Raw genomic sequence first — 16584 nt, forward strand, 5'->3', positions numbered from 1 at the left:
TAAGATAAGGTCTGAGTTCTTTTATTTTTTGTGCCAAGTGGATGCCAAGTTGTCCTAGCACCATTTGTTAAAAAGGCCATTTTTTTCCCTTAAATTGTATTGGCACGTTTGTAAACAATCAGTTGCCTATAATGTAAGAGTTTATTTCTAGAGTCTCAATTCTGTTCCGTTTATCTGTATTCATAGCCTTATTCCGATACCACACTGTCTTGATTACTGTGGTGTTAGAGTAAGTTTCAAAATGGGTAGTGTGAGGGGGCGAACTCAAGATGGCGGGTAAGCAGACTCGGAACTCACCTCCTCCCGTGGACACAGCCAATTTACAACTACTCGTGGAAAAATTACCCCTGAGACAGAACTGAAAACTGGATAAGAGGAACTCCTGCAACAACAGACAATCCTAACTGAGGTAGAAGAGGCAGAGACTCCCTTCTGGAGAGGAAAAACGCCGCCTTCACATGCCGCAGCGCCTCACGGCTGCCCGGGAGCAGTGCACAGGTACGCAGCCCTCCCTGGAGGCACGGGGCTCTGAGCCGGGAGTGCCCGCTCTGTGGGCATTTTGTGGACTCAGCACAATCGAGACCAGCGACATAATATCTGACTTTGCTAAACCGGCTCTTAAAGGGCCCGCGCGCAAACTCACCCGTTTCAGAAAGCATCCTAAAATCACCAGAAAGAAAGGTGCACAGTGCTGTGGTGAAAAGAGACTCACCTAATGGGCCCTGAGTGCATCTCGGTCGGGGGTGGGACCTCTCCAGGGACTGGGACGTTGGCGGAGGCCGTTGTTGTGGCCTGGTGTGGGCGTGCTGACACAGACGCCATTGGAGTTCTCCCTGGGGCATGCTAGCCCAGGTCTGCCCCACCCGCTAGAGCACCGATTTAATCCAGCTCAGCCAGGGCAGGCAGCCCACCCTAGAGACTGGCCCCACCCAACAACAAGCCCTCAGGCAACTTGTGGGCCTGCATAGATTGGTGACTGGATTCTCTGCCAGCAGCCTGGCAACTGAGCCAACTTTAGCAGGGCAGGGCATGCACAAGGAGCAGGTGGAGAGTGTGGGGCTCTCGCTGTGGAGAGACTGGGTCCGCTTGGGGAGGTCGGGGCGTGCACACGGGGCAGGACTGTGTTGTCTATGTGTGTGGACCTGTGGGTGGCAGGGCTTGTCAGCTGCAGAAGACTTGCGCTTCTCAAAGACCCACATAGGGGGTTTGCCCCACCTTCCAAAGCCTGAAACAATTGGGTGCTCCTGTGCCTGAGGCCAGCTCCACCCAGCTGCAATCCTCAGAGAGCTGACAAGAGACCTAATAGGCTAGAGGCTTACAGCAATTGTAAGGCTCTGAGCCTAACAAACTGCCACGCTGGGGGCCTACTCACTTAAAAGAAATACTGCAACACAAATGTGGTATTAGAACTTGCAGCCAAGTGTGCTGGGGCTCCCCCCACCTGATAAAGAGACTGAAGGGCCCACAACAACTACAAGCAGCTGAGCATTACAACAGCTGGCCAAGAGCATAACTCAGCCTCCCTGGGCACCTACAGGGAGAGCAAACAGGCCACAACAGAAGGACACACGTAGCCCACATAGGGGTCACCCCTGGGATATTGAGAACTGAAGGAATCACACTGGAAGCCTCCTAAGGCATCACTTACATAAGGTCACCTATCCAAGAGCAGGAGACGTAACTGACCTACCTAATACATAGACACAAGCACAGGGAAAGAGGCAAAATGAGGAGGCAAAAGAATACATTCCAAGTAAGGGAACAGGACAAAACCCCAGAAAAGGAACTAAGTGAAACAGAAATGAGCAACCTACCCGACAGAGAGTTCAAACAAAGAGTGTTAAGGATGCTCACTGATCTGGGGAGAAGAATAGATAACTCAGTGAGAAAGTCAATAAAGAAATGGAAGATATAAAAAAGAACCAATCAGAAATGAAGAATACAATACTGGAAATGAAAAATTCATTAGAGGGACTCAAAAGCAGAGTAGAGGATACAGAAGAACGGATCTGTGAGCTGGATGAAAGACTAGAAGAAATTACCCAAGGTGAACATGGAAAAGAGAAAAGAATTAAAAAGAGTGAGGACAGTGTAAGGGACCTCTGGGACAACATCAAGCGCACTAACATCCATGTTATAGGTGTCCCAGAAGGAGTAGAGCGAGACAAGGGGGCAGAGAATCTATTTCAAGAAATAATAGATGAAAACTTCCCTAACCTAAGGAAGGAAACAGACATCCAGGTACAGGAAGCACAGAGAGCCCCAAACAAGATAAACCCAAAGAGGCCCACACCAAGACACATCATAATCAAAATGTCCAGAATTAAAGAGAGAATCCTAAAAGCCACAAGAGAATGTCAAGTTACATACAAAGGAAACCCCATAAGGCTATCAGCTGACTTCTCAGCAGAAACCTACAGGCTAGAAGAGAATGGCACGATATATTTAAAGTGCTAAAAGGAAAAAACTTACAGCGAAGAATACTCTACCCAGCAAGGTTATCATTCAAAATGGAAGGAGATATCAAAAATTTCCCAGACAAGCAAAAATTAAAGGAGTTTGTCACCAAGAAACCAGTGCTACAAGAAATGTTAAAGGGACTGATTTAAGGGGAAAAGAGAAGACCATAAATAGGAAAAATTATCTATTTCCATGATAAGAATGTAATGGATACAAATGCACAAAAAAGAGGTTAGATATGATATCAAAAACATGAGGGAGGAGGGGAGTTAAAGAGTACAGCTTTCAGACAGAGGTCAAACTAAAGTGACCATCAGTTCTCTATGGAAGAAAGGAACAGAGAAGGACTACTAAAACACCGAGGGGAAAAAAAAAGTTAACAAATGGCAGTAAGTACATACTTATCAATAGCTACTTTAAACGTCAATGGACTAAATGCTCCAATTAAAAGGCATAGGGTGGCTGACTGGATAAAGAAACAAGACCCATATATATGCTGCATACAAGAGACAGACTTCAGACCTAAAGACACTCACAAACTGAAAGTGAAGGGATGGAAAAAGATACTCCATGCAAATGGCAATGAAAAGCAAGCTGGGGTAGCAGTACTCATATCAGACAAAATACACTTTAAAACAAAAACTGTAAAAAGAGACAAGGTCATTACATAATGATCAAGGGAACAATCCAACAAGAGGATATAACACTTGTAAATATCTATGCACCCAATGTAGGTGCACCTAAATATATAAAGCAATTATTAACAGACATAAAAACAGAAATAGACAGTAACACAATAATAGTAGGGGACTTTAACACTCCACTTACACCAATGGATAGATCATCCAAACAGAAGATCAATAAGGAAACATTGGCCTTAAATGACACACTAGAACAGATGGACCTAGTAGATATATAGAGAGCATTCCATCCAAAAACCGAAGAATACACGTTCTTTTCAAATGCACATGGAACATTCTCCAGGATTGATCACGTATTAGGCCACAAAACAAGTCTCCATAAATTTAAGAAGATTGAAATAATACCAAGCATCTTTTCTGACTACAACGGTATGAAACTAGAAATCAACTATAGGAAGAAATCAGAAAAGCCACAGATACGTGGAGATTAAACAAAATGCTACTGAACGACGACTGGGTTAACGAAGAAATCAAAAAATACCTGGAGACAAATGAAAATGAAAATACGACATGCCAGAACTTATGGGATACAGCAAAAGCGGTTCTAAGAGGGAAATTTATAGGAATACAGGCCTGTCTCAACAAACAAGAAAAATCTCAAATAAACAATCTAACAATGCACCTAAAGGAACTGGAAAAAGAAGAACAAACCAAGCCCAAAATCAGTAGAAGAAGGGAAATCATAAAAATCAGAGCAGAAATAAATGAAATAGAGACCAAAAAAAAATAGAAAAAATTAATAATACCAAGAGCTGGTTCTTTGAAAAGATCAACAAAATTGACAAACCTTTAGCTAGACTCACCAAGAAAAAAAGAGAGAAGGCACAAATAAGTAAAATCAGAAATGAAAGAGGAGAGGTTACAACAGACACCTCAGAAATACAAAAGATTATAAGAGAATACTATGTAAAGCTATCCAATGAGATGATCACATTTTTTCCCTTTGTTTTGTTAATGTGGTATATTACATTAATTGATTTTCAGAGGTTAACCCAACTCTGTATTCTTGAGATGATTTTCACTTAGTTACACTGTATAATCTCTTTTCTTGTTGCTGAATTTGATTTTCCTAAATTTTGTTAAGGAATTTTGTGTCTATGTTCCTGAGAGATATTAGTCTACTGGTTTCTTTTCTTGTGATGCCTTTGTCTAGCTTTGGTATCGGGGCAACATTGGCCTCGTAGAAGGAGTTGCATGGTTTTTCCCTCTCTGTTTTTTCTGAAATAGTTTCAGAAGGATTGCTGTTACTTCTTTAACTATTTGATAGCATTCATCAGTGAAGTTGTGTAGGCCTGGGCTTTTCTTTGTGGGAAGATTTTAAATTACTAGTTCAATTTCATCACTTGTTATAGTTCTGTTCAGATTTTCTATTTCTTCTTGAGTTTTGATAACTTTGGTGTTTCAAGGAATTTGTCCATTTATGTAAGTTTAATTTGTTGATATAAAGTTCTTATTTTTTATAGGTTTTTTTTTTTTTGTGAGGAAGATCAGCCCTGTGCTAACATCTGCCAATTCTCCTCTTTTTTTGCTGAGGAAGACTGGCCCTGGGCTAACATCCGTGCCCATCTTCCTCCGCTGTATATGGGATGCCGCCACAGCATGGCTTGATGAGCGGTGTGTCGGGGCGCGCCCAGGATCCGAACCGGCGAACCCTGGGCCGCTATAGCGGAGCGTGTGCACTTAACCTCTTGTGCCACTGGGCCGGCCCCATATAGTTTTTTAAATTACTATCAGGTTAGTAATGATGTTCTTTCTTTCATTCTTTATTTTGGTAATTTTTATCTTTTTCTCTTATTTTCTTGGTGAATCTAGCTGAGAGTTTCTCAGTTTTGTTTTCTTTTCAAAGATCCAACTTTTTATTTCATTTTTTCCCTATTTTTCTATTTCATTGATTTCTACTCTAATATTATTTTTTTCCTTCTGCTTGCTTTGCGCTTAGTCTGCTCTTTTTTTCCCCCCTAGTTTCCTAAGGGGGAAGCTTAGATTATTGATTTGAGACCTTTCTTCTTTTGTGATATGTGTTTAAAGCTATAAATTTTCCTCTTTTTTGATATGTGTTTAAAGCTATAAATTTTCCTCTAAGCACTGCTTTAACTACATTCCATACATTTTGATATGCTGCTTTTGTTTTCATTCAATTCAACATATATTAAAAAATTTTTCCTTGTGATTTCTTTGATTCATGGTTTATTTAGAAGTGTGTTGTTGAATTTACCAATACTTGGGAATGTTCTCAGATTTCTTTCTGTTATGGATCTTTAATTTAATTTCATTGTGATCAGATAATGTACTTTTTTTTTTATTGATGTTTTAATGGTTTTTAACATTGTGAAATTTTGGGTTGTGCATTTTTGTTTGTCCATCACCATATATGTGACTCCCTTCACCCCTTGCACCCACCCCCCACTCCCACTGGCCCTGGTAACCACAGTACAGTTTTCTCTGTCCATGTGTTGGTTTATATTCCACATATGAGTGAGATCATACAGTGTTTGTCTTTCTCTTTCTGGCTTATTTCACTTAACATAATACGCTCCAGGCCCATCCATGTTGTTGCAAATGGGACAATTTTGGCTTTTTTTATGGATGAGTTGTATTCCATTGTATATGTCTACCACATTTTCTTAATCCAGTCGTCAGTCGAGGGACACTTAGGTTGCTTCCACTTCTTGGCTATGGTGAAGAATGCTGCAATGAACATAGTGGTGCATAAGCCTCTTTGGATTGTTGATTTCAGGTTCTTTGGATAGATTCCCAGTAATGGGGTGGCTGGGTCATAGGGCATGTCTATTTTTAAGTCTTTGAGGAATCTCCATACCGTTTTCCATAGAGGCTGCACCAGTTTGCATTCCCACCAGCTGTGTATGATGGTTCCTGTTTCTCCACATCCTCTCCAACACTTGTTGTTTTTTGTCTTGGTGATTATAGCCATTCTAATGGGCGTGAGATGGTATCTTAGTGTTGTTTTGATTTGCATTTCCCTGATGATGTTGAACATCTTTTCATGTGCCTATTGGCCATCTGTATATCTTCTTTGGAGAAGTGTCGGTTCATTTCCTCTCCCCATTTTTTGATCGGGTTGTTGTTTTGTTGTTCAGTTGTGTGAGTTCTTTATGTATTATGGAGATCAACCCCTTGTCAGATGTATGTTTTGCAAATATTCTCTCCCAGCTGATGGGTTGTCTGTTCATCTTGATTCTGGTTTCGTTTGTCTTATAGAAGCTCTTTAATCTGATAAAGTTCCACTTGTTTACTTTTTCTTTAGTTTCCCTAGTCTGAGTAGGCATGTCATCCGAAAAGATTCCTTTATAACCAATGTCAAATAGTGTGTTGCCTATATTTTCTTCTATGAGTTTTATAGTTTCAGGTCTCACCTTCAGGTCTTTGATCCATTTTGAGTTAATTTTTGTGAATGGCGATAGCAGATGGTCCACTTTCATTCTTTTGCATGTGGCTGTCCAGTTTTCCCAACACCATTTATTGAAGAGATAATGTACTTTTAATGATTTCAGTATTTTTGACTTTCTTGAGACTTGTTTTGTGGCCCAGCATATGGTGTGTTATGGAGAATGTTCCATTTGTGTTTGAAAAGAATGTGTATTCTGCAGTTTTGGGTGGAGTGTTCTGTCAGTTATATCAGGTTCATTGATAGTGTTGTTAAGACCTTTATATCCTTGCAGATTTTCTGCGTTGTGCTATCAATCGTTGTATTTTACAACTACTTTTGTTGAACTGTCTGTTTCTCTTTTTAATTATCTCCATTTTTTGCTTCATGTATTTTGAGGTTCTGTTGTTAGATGCATATACACTTATAATCGTTATCTCTTCCTGATGTAGTGATTATCTTATCATTATGAAATATCCTTCTTTGTCTTGAGTAATATTTCTTGTCTTAAATTCTGTTTTGTCTTCTTGGTACCGTAGCTACTCTAGTTTTTTTATGGTTACTGTTCACATGGTGTGTTTTGTTTTCTACCCTTTTAGTTTTAACATATTTATGTCTTTGAATCTAAGATGTGTCCTTTGTAGACAGCATATAATTGGGTCTTGCGTTTTTTGATCTAGTCTTACATTCTCTACATTTTGAGTGGGGATATTTAATGTACATTTAATGTAATTGTTGATATTGTTGGATTTACATCTGCTATTTTGTTATTTGTTTTCTGTTTGTCTCATTTTTTCTCTTCTTTTACTGACTTTCTGTGTTAAATGTTTTTTAGTGTACCATTTTAATTCCTCTACTTTTGATTTTTTACTGTAATGTTATTTTCATTGTGGTTGCTCTAGGAATTATAATGTACATTTTAACTTATTACAGTCTCCTTCTGAATAATACTAAATTAATTCTGGTAAATTACAGAAACTTTGCTCCAATATGTTTTTCCTCTTCCTTTTTTGTGCTATTATTGTCCTTATATATTACAGCTGTGCATATTATAAACCCAACAACACAATGCTTTAATTAATGCTTTATACAATCTTATTTCTTTAAAAGAAGTGAAGAAAAGAAATGAGAACAATTATATGTTTAGTGCTTTGTATTTACCTATATAGTTACAATTTCTGGAGTGCTTTATTTCTTCCTGTGGATTTGTTACTTTCTGGTGTAACTTCTTTTCAGCCAGAAGGACTTCCTTTAGTATTTCTCATAAGACATGTCTGACAGCAACAAATTTTCTCAGTTTTGTTTATCTGAAAATGTCTATTTCATTGTCCTTTTTGAAGGACAGTTTTGCTGAGTATAGAATTCTTAGTTGAGAGCCTTTTTTTTAATTTATCTTTTTGTGTATTTGTTTAAATTGCTTTTTTCGTGGCATCATTATTTCTGATGGGATGACAGCTGTTAATCATATTATTGTTCTCCTGTATGTGATAAGTCATTTTTCTCTTGCTCCTTTTAAGATTTTTTCTTTGTCTATCAGCAGTTTGACTGTGGTGTGTCTTGGTGTTGATCTCTCTCTGTTGGATTTGCTGAACTTCTTGGATAGATAAATTATTGTTTCCATCAAATTTTGGATGTTTTCAGCCATTATTTCTTCAGGTTTTTTTCCTGCCCCTTTCTTTTCTCTTCTTCTGGAACTCGCATTACCTGTATATTGATACATTTCATATTGTCCCACAGATCTCTGAAGTTCTGTTTGTTTCTCTTTGATTTGTTTTTTTCTCTCTGTTTTTCAGACTGGATACTTTCTACTGATCTGTCTTCAAGTTCATTGCCTCAGTCTTCTGTCATCTCAAGTCTGCTGTTGAGCCCCTCTAGTGAGGTTTTTATTTGAATAGTTATACTTTTTGACTTCAGAATTTCATTTTTAAAAACAATTTCTATCTGCTTTTTGAGATTTTTCAATCCTTTGTCATTGTCATCATACTTTCATTGGATTATTTAAAGAGAGTTTTCTTTAGTTTGTTGAACATATTTATTATAGCATCTTTGAAGTTTTTGTCTGCCAAATTTAATATCTGGGGATACTCAGGCAGTTTGTGTTTGCTCTTTTTCTTCCTGAGAATGGTTCACACTTTTTTCTTTTTTTCTTGTCTTATGATTTTTTGTTGAATACTGGACATTTTAGAGAATAATTTGAAGAAACTCTATATTTTGAATTTTCTCTTGAAGGTTGATGTTGTTTTTTTCTATTTGTTTGTTTAGTAACTTGCCTGGCCTAAATTTGTGAACTAATCTGTTTACTCTTCATTGTGTAGTTGCTGATATCTCTGCTGTTTTTATTTCTTTATTTTTAATCCTGGCTTCCTCTGTCTGCATAGCTTAGTGTTCAACCAAGGATTGGTCAGAGGTTGTGTTTGAACAGCTTAAACTAATGTGGCTGATACTAGTACTAATATGGCTATTACTACTGATGGATCTGTGTGAGGGGTGGGGAGTGCATTCAAACACAGCTCATTTTCAAGTCTACGCTAGCTTTTACTTTCCACTAGCCTCTGTTGCATCTCTTCTTGCATGTGCATAGCTGTGTTGACTGAGGATGTGTGAGTGGCCTGGGCCTGCTACAGTTTCTGGTGCACACACTTATCGTCTTTGTTTAACCTGGGCTAGTAAATCAAGCCTCCTAAGGCTGTCTCACCTCCCAGAACTCCTGTAAAATCCCCAGCTAGTCTGCTAGTTTTTGCTTGCCATGTAAGAGTCCTGCAACCTCAGGCTAAAGGAACCACTGGCCCTCACTGTTAGCTTGCCACAGAGATCTCCGCTTTAACTGACAAAGCACCAGATCAACAGATTACCCATAAGTAGTGGTGGTGAAGCTACTGTTTTCACAGTCAGCCTCACCCTTGTTAAACTCCTACACTGACAGAGGTGGGGAGAGATGTTAGCAGCCAAAGGTAAGAGTGCTGTAAACTCATGTTCTTCTTACCCAGAGTTCAGTGGTTTTCATGAATAAACACTTCTCAGTTTGTTGAATGCCTTTGATTGAATTCCAGAGCACTGAAGTGGTTGTTTTTTTGTCTGTTTTGTGGGGAGGATTTGTCGACCTACTCATTCTCTCATGCTGGAAGTAGGAGGTCTGTTTTTTGGTTTATGTGTGGAATTCTTCTTTCAGGAGGATAAAACTTGTCCTATACTTCTTTTATATTACTCATAATCCTTTGCACAATATTAGACACTTTTTAGTCACTCCAAGTGTACTTGTTGATTTTCCTGAAGCATCAAATTATAAGGTGTTTGGGATTGGGGATCCCAAGCCCTATGCAATTTCTTGCTTTCCATCTCCTTTTGATAAGTGGAGAAAACTGCTTTACCATTCATTTGACAAGTGTTTATTGACTACTTGCCATGTTCCAGCTATTGTGTAGGGTTTTTGGGGTATAAAAATGACTTAAGACATAACCTCTGATCTCAAGGAGGTCTTAGCCTAGTGAAGGGGATTGGCATACAAATAGCTGACTGTAATATGGTGAAGTGTGCATTGATATGGATAAATATGTGGCATTAGGAAAGAGCTCCCAAAGACACTTAACTCAGAATAGGTCAAGAGAAAAGAAAAAGGGAAGCATCCAGGAAAGACTTTCAGAAGGAAGTAATGATTGAGTTGAATATAAAAATGAGTGAAGGGTGAGATTAGGAGATTGCGTTCCAGGCAGAGGGGGCTGGCATGAGGTGAGAAAAAGTGTGGTATGTTCAGTGAACTCAAAGTAGTTTAGTGTTTTTAGGGCATAAGTACATATCAGGGAGTTGTGAGAGATGAGAATGGAAGAGTAGAGAGGGTCCAGATTGTGAAGGGTTTTGTATACTATGTTAAGAAGCTTGGATTAACCTTTAATGGCCAATTCTGTAAAACTGCGAGTGGGAAGTGCTTCAGAATTCTGCCAAGGTTTGGTTTGAATTTTGTTTAACTATATTTTCAGCTATTCCAAAAGCCACAATAAAAAATTATATGTCCAAATGTACTATAAGCCAGATTTTATAACATTTGAGACCCCCAGCATAGTAACTGATATGGAATGAAAGGTCTGATATGTGTCTTGAAAATAAAATCATGTGAATTTAAATTTTTATTAATATACATGAGTAAAATGACAATCTATTCTAAATATTGGAGTTTTATAAGACTTAATTTGAAAAAGAAGCTCAATTGCTAAAATTGAAAACTGCTGTTGTAGATAAAAGAGAATTATATTGATAAGAGAATTTTAAGTGGTGTCATAGATTTGGTAATTCTGTAGAATATGGATTTGGGGCTGATTTTTATTTGAGTATTATTTTGAGTATTTTATTGCGTAAACTTGCATGGAAGGAAATGGAATTTGAGGACTTCTGGGTTATTTCTTGAAGTGGAGGCTTGAACTTCAAGTCTCATTCTCTTTTATATTTGGTTACTGTTTTCTGATGTGGAAAGGGGAGACTTTTTTTCCCCTCCTTTGGTCTTCAAGTGGACTTCGAGGTTCCCCTCCTTTTTTTTTCTAATGACATTATCCCTCTGATGATAAACATAATCTATTTTTGTTGTAAAATAAGAAAAGTGCAGGAAATGCACAAACAAAATCTCACCTGTCATCCAGAGATAATCTTATTTATTAATGTTTTAGTTTGTATCCTTTGTTTCTATGGATGTATAGTCATGTAAATATGCTTTTTACAAAATAAGGATTATACAACAGAGCGTATTTTATAACCTGCTTTTTCTACTTCTATAACAAACATTTTCCATTGTTATTAAATACTCTTCCATATGTCTTTTTTTAAAGGAAAATTTAACTGTGACATCATTTGAGCCTAGAGTTTCTTTTAGGAAAGTTTTTTTTCTGAAGTTTACAATGTTTATTTTTAAAAACAGCTTTATTGAATATAATTGATAATTAAATTGTACTTTTTTTTTTTTTGAGGGAGATTGGCCCTGCACCAACATCAATCTTCCCCTTTTTTTTCTTTTTTCTCCCCAAAGCCCCAGTACGTAGTTGTGTATCACAGTTGTAGAGTTGTAGCTCTTCTGTATGGGACGCCGCCTCACTATGGCTTGATGAGCAGTGAGTAGGTCTGCGTCCAGGATCCGAACCAGTGAACCCCGGACTGCCAAAGCAGAACGTGCGAACTTAACAGCTACAACGCTGGGCTGGCCTCCAAATTGTACATTTTTAAAAGTAAACAATTCAAGTTTTGAAATATGTATACCCCTGTAAAACTATCACCACAATCAAAGTATTAAATATATCCATCACCCCTAAAAGTTTTCTCATGCCCTTTTGTGATCCTTCCCTCCTGTCCCGAACCCCTGCCAACTGCTCACTCTTTCCTCTTCCCAGGCAACCACTGATCTGCTTTCTGTAGCTGTGATTAGTTTGCATTTCCTAGAATTTTATATAAATGGAATTATATAACATGTACTCTTTTTTGTCTAGATTTTTTCACTCAGCATAATTATTTTGAGATTCACCCATGTTAATACAGTCCTTTTTATTGCTGAATAGTGTTCCATTGTATGGTTATATCACAATTTGTTTATCCATTCACCTCTTGATTGACCTGTGTTTCAGTATTACAAATAAAGTTGCTATGAACATTTGTGTAAAATTCTTTGTGTGGATATATGCTTTCATTTCTTTTGGGTAAATGCCTATAAATGAAATGGCTGGATTATATGGTAAGTATGTGATTGGTTTTTAAGTAACTGCCAAAGTGTTTTTCCATTTTATATTTCCACCAGTAGATTGAGAGTTCCAGTTCCTCCACATTCTAGTCAGTACCTGGTGGTCATCCTTTTACATTTTAGCCATTCCAATAGGTGTATAGCAGTATTGCACTGTGTTTTTAATTTTTGCATCAGAAATGACTAGTGATATTTAACATCTTTTCAAGTATTTAACCATCTGTCTATCTTGTTTGGTGAAGTGCCTGTTCAAATCTTTTGCCCATTTTTGTATTGTTTTGTTTGTTTTCTCTCCAAAGCCCCAGTACATAGTTGTATATCCTAGTTGTAGGTCCTTCTAGTTCTTCTATGTGGGATGCTGCCTCAGCATGGCTTGATGAATGGTGTGAAGGTCCACGCCCAGGATCCGAACCAGCGAACCCCAGGCCGCCAAAGTGGAGCATGTGAACTTAACCACTATGTGAACTTAACCACTATGCCACTGGGCCAGCCCTTGTTGTTTTGTTAAATTCAGTTGTTTTCTTATTATTTAGTTTTGAGAATTCTTTATGTATTCTGGATGCAAGTCCTTTATCAATATGTGATTTATAAAATTTTTCTCCAATCTTGCTTTTCATTCGCATTAGTGTCTTTTATTTATTTATTTATTTTTTTTTTTTGTGAGGAAGATCGGCCCTGAGCTAACATCTGCCAATCCTCTTCTTTTTGCTGAGGAAGATTGGCCCTGGGCTAACATCCGTGCCCATCTTCCTCCACTTTATATGGGACACCACCACAGCATGGCTTGACAGGTGGTGCATCGGTGCGTGCCCGGGATCTGAACCTGTGAACCCCGGGCCACCGCAGCGGAGCACGCGCACTTAACCACTTGCGCCACCGCGCCGGCCCCCGTTAGTGTCTTTTAAAGAATAGAAGTGCTTAATTTTGATGAAGTCCAGTTTGTCAGTTTTGGTTTTTTTTTTATGAATTATGCTTTTGGTGTTGTGTCTAAGAAATCTTGACCTAACCCATGATCAAAATGATTTTCTCCTGTGTTTTCTTCTAAGAGTTTTATAGTTTTATGTTTCGTGTTTATGTATACACACAAAAATTGAGTCAATTTTTGAGTATGGTGTGAGGTATGACTTGAAGTTCATTTTTCTGCATATGGGTAGGCAGTTGTCCCAGGACCATTTGTTGAAAAGACTATCCTCTGTCTGTTGAATTGACTTTGCATCTTTGTCAAAAATCAGTTGACCATATATGTTTGGGTCTATTTCTGAACTCTGCTCTCTTTTTAATGGATTTATGTGTCTATCTTGACGCTAATGCCACAATTTTGATTTCTGTAGCATTTTAGTAAGTCATGAAGTGAGGTAGTGCAAGTTCTCCAAATTTGCTCTTTTTCAAAGTTGTTTGGCTATTCCAGGTCCTTTGTGTTTCCATATAAATTTTAGAATCAGCTTGTTAATTTCTATAAAAACATGTCTGGGATTTTGAGTGGCATTGTATTGAATTTGGGAGAAATTAACATCTTAATATTGAGTATTCCAGTCTATGAATATGGTATATCTCGCTATTAAACATGTTTTTTTTATAGCCTCTTTTTCCATTATAAACAGCACTATGATGTAAGAACCATGAATGCAGTGATGTGATTCTATCTTCCACTCCTACCTGGCCCTTGGAATGTACTCAGTAAATGTTGGTGCACATCTCTGATTAGTTTCTTAGGATTAATTCCTACATGTGGAATTGGTAGGTCAAAGGATATATTCATTTTTAAGGCTTTTGATTACCAGATTGTTTCCCTGAATTTTTTTTGAGCCAGAAATATCCTGATGGATAACTATCATAAGGCTTGCATAATTGATTAGCAAACAGTGTTCTTGGTGATATCCTTTCTCAAGCTTTCTGTGAAATTAACATTGTAAGCCTATGGGAAAGTAGGATTCATATCACAGACATTTGGTGGATCATTTTTTTGTTACTAATTATTAACTGGGAGTGGGAGCTATGGAGATGACCAAAAATTAGAAGATTGTTGTTTTCCCTTTGAGGAACTCCTAGCTTCTTTGGAAAGATAGTTTACATAGTTATAAAGCACTAGAGGGGGAAAATGCACATGTGCTAGAATATGGAGTTAAATATCCTGAGGCAAGCACAAGGAAGGCAGAAACCTGTGGAGCAAAAAGAGGAGCAGAAGCTATTCTTTACGTTCACTTTAGGAGTAACTATAAACTCGGAAAAGAGTTCCTTGATCGTTCAGGCTGCAGGGTTTTAGGTTTGACTCGGATGTTGATTTGTGGATTAATTGAAAAGATTTAAGAAGGTATTTCAATTTGGCGTAACTATATGAACAAAGTTGTGAAGGTAAGATTAAGCAATATGTGTCTGAGGGACTGTAAAGCAACCTTAATTGTCTCTGACAAAGGGGCCCTGTGGGGACAGTGAAATGACGTGTTTGTATTTGTATAGCGAGTTGGCTGATGCAGGCCTTTGAGTTTGGCCGAGAAGTTTAGATTTGATCCAGTAAACAATAGGATGGATTACGATAGGAGTTACAATGATGCAAATAGTGTACGAGAAAGATTGTCCTTGGTGGATATTTGAAGGCTATGTAAGGATGAGAAGAGACCAAAATCTGGAACACTTTTTAGGAGGATTCTGTTAAAATAAACCAAGTGTAAAATATTTGAGATTTTGCACTAGAGGGTTATGGCTCTAGAAATGGAGAAGAATGGTTAAAATCAGCAGAGAGATGAAGAAGAATCAGCAGGATTAATAATTTATTACTAATAGTAGATGGGGAATGAATTGTGTGCTAAGAAATAAGGGAAAGGGTAGTGGTAATTGATTTTTTTTTTTTAATGAGGCAGGTAGAAAATTTGAAGTTAATGAGTTTAATTCTCGTTATGTTGAATTCCGTTGTAGCTGGGACATGAGAGTAGAGTGGGAGTTATGAGCTGAGAGAGAGGTTTAGGAACGTGGGTGTAAATTTGAGTGTCATTCAAATATAATAAATGAAGCTGTGAGGGAGGCAACTTGACTTTTTTATAGAGATGGAGCAAGGGACCAAACATTTCTCATGGTGAGAGAGAGAGAGAGAGAGGGAACAATTAAGGGAGAGGAGAAGGGTCAGAGAGATTAGAGGTGATTGTGGCGCTGTAGAAGCTAAAGGAGAAGAATGTCTCAAAGAGATTCGTAAGGAAGTTTGTGTGCAGACTATATCATTAGCTTTTCTTTGTTTGCTAGCATTTATTTAGCATAGTTTAGTAAACATAGTAAACTCTTGATGAAAGATAATTGTAAATTATTCTCTTAATTATTGGATTAATCAAGGTTGAAATTTTTAATATGGTATCATCTATTGTATTTAATTGGTAAGAAAGGAGTAATGACATAAAATTATTTTCATAGTTTATAAACCATGTGTCAATATTCTCATGTAAAGGGATTGTCAGTGTTATAAGTTTTGCCCTGGATTACAAAAGTAGTTTCTTTTTACATCATTTAAAAAAACTTATACTAATAATTTTAGCTCAAGTGAAGGGAATAGTATAATACTTTATATTTACAGTTTGTAAGGTGCGTTTGCCTACCTAATATTGTGACTGATTTATTTATTTATGTAGTGAGGAGATCAGCCCTGTGCTAACATCTGCCAATCCTCCTTTTTTTTTTTGCTGAGGTAGACTGGCCCTGGGCTAACATCCGTGCCCATCTTCCTCCACTTTATATGGGACGCCGCCACAGCACGGCTTGCTAAGCAGTGCGTTGGTGTGCGTCTGGGATCCTAACCGGTGAACCCTGGGCTGCTGCAGTGGAGCGCACACACTTAATCGCTTGCACCACTGGGCCAGACCCTGTGACTTTTTTAAAGTTTGATATTTGGCCCTTAATTTTCTGAATAGATTATTGTACATGTTCATACCAGCTCAACACTGTGGTCTTGGTCTAAACCAGTTTTATTATATCTCTGCTGTAAAAATATTTTCCAAAATAACTTATGTAATTTAAAAAGTCTTACCACAAGGTGTCATTGTAACCTATAAAAAGAGTTTCCAAGTAGACGTGTGCAACACCAATTTTTACATTTCCTCGTGTTTTTAAGTCTATTTTTTCTGTTTCATATTTTGCAGTTGTCTTTGATATATTGTATATCTCTTGTATTAAAGGAAAAAATAAAGTAGCTCGTGTGCTTGAGTTCTTATATTTTTGCAGAAACATGCTTTCCACCCACCAATTTCTTGTGTGTTGCTATAGAGATGATTGTTTGAAGGAAAGAATGAGGAGGAGTAACAGCAGGTGGACATTTAAGGAACAAAATACTTACTTTATATCTT

General features: G+C 37.8%; 1 protein-coding gene across 5 annotated transcripts in view; it reads left to right on the plus strand.

Moving 5' to 3' along the window:
* Positions 1–16584, plus strand: part of CEP83 (centrosomal protein 83) — a 121152-nt gene that overhangs the window by 9220 nt on the left and 95348 nt on the right. Inside the window, exon 1 of one of the 5 annotated variants that reach the window (XM_058568656.1) lies at positions 299–498. The exons of the other annotated variants lie outside the window; for them this stretch is intronic. The gene's annotated coding sequence lies outside the window, so the exon portion shown is untranslated. Of the gene's footprint in view, positions 1–298; positions 499–16584 lie in introns of those variants that run through there. 5 annotated transcript variants of the gene reach the window in all.

Source organism: Diceros bicornis, chromosome 25 (assembly GCF_020826845.1).
Source record: "Diceros bicornis minor isolate mBicDic1 chromosome 25, mDicBic1.mat.cur, whole genome shotgun sequence".
NCBI classification, from domain to species: domain Eukaryota; kingdom Metazoa; phylum Chordata; class Mammalia; order Perissodactyla; family Rhinocerotidae; genus Diceros; species Diceros bicornis.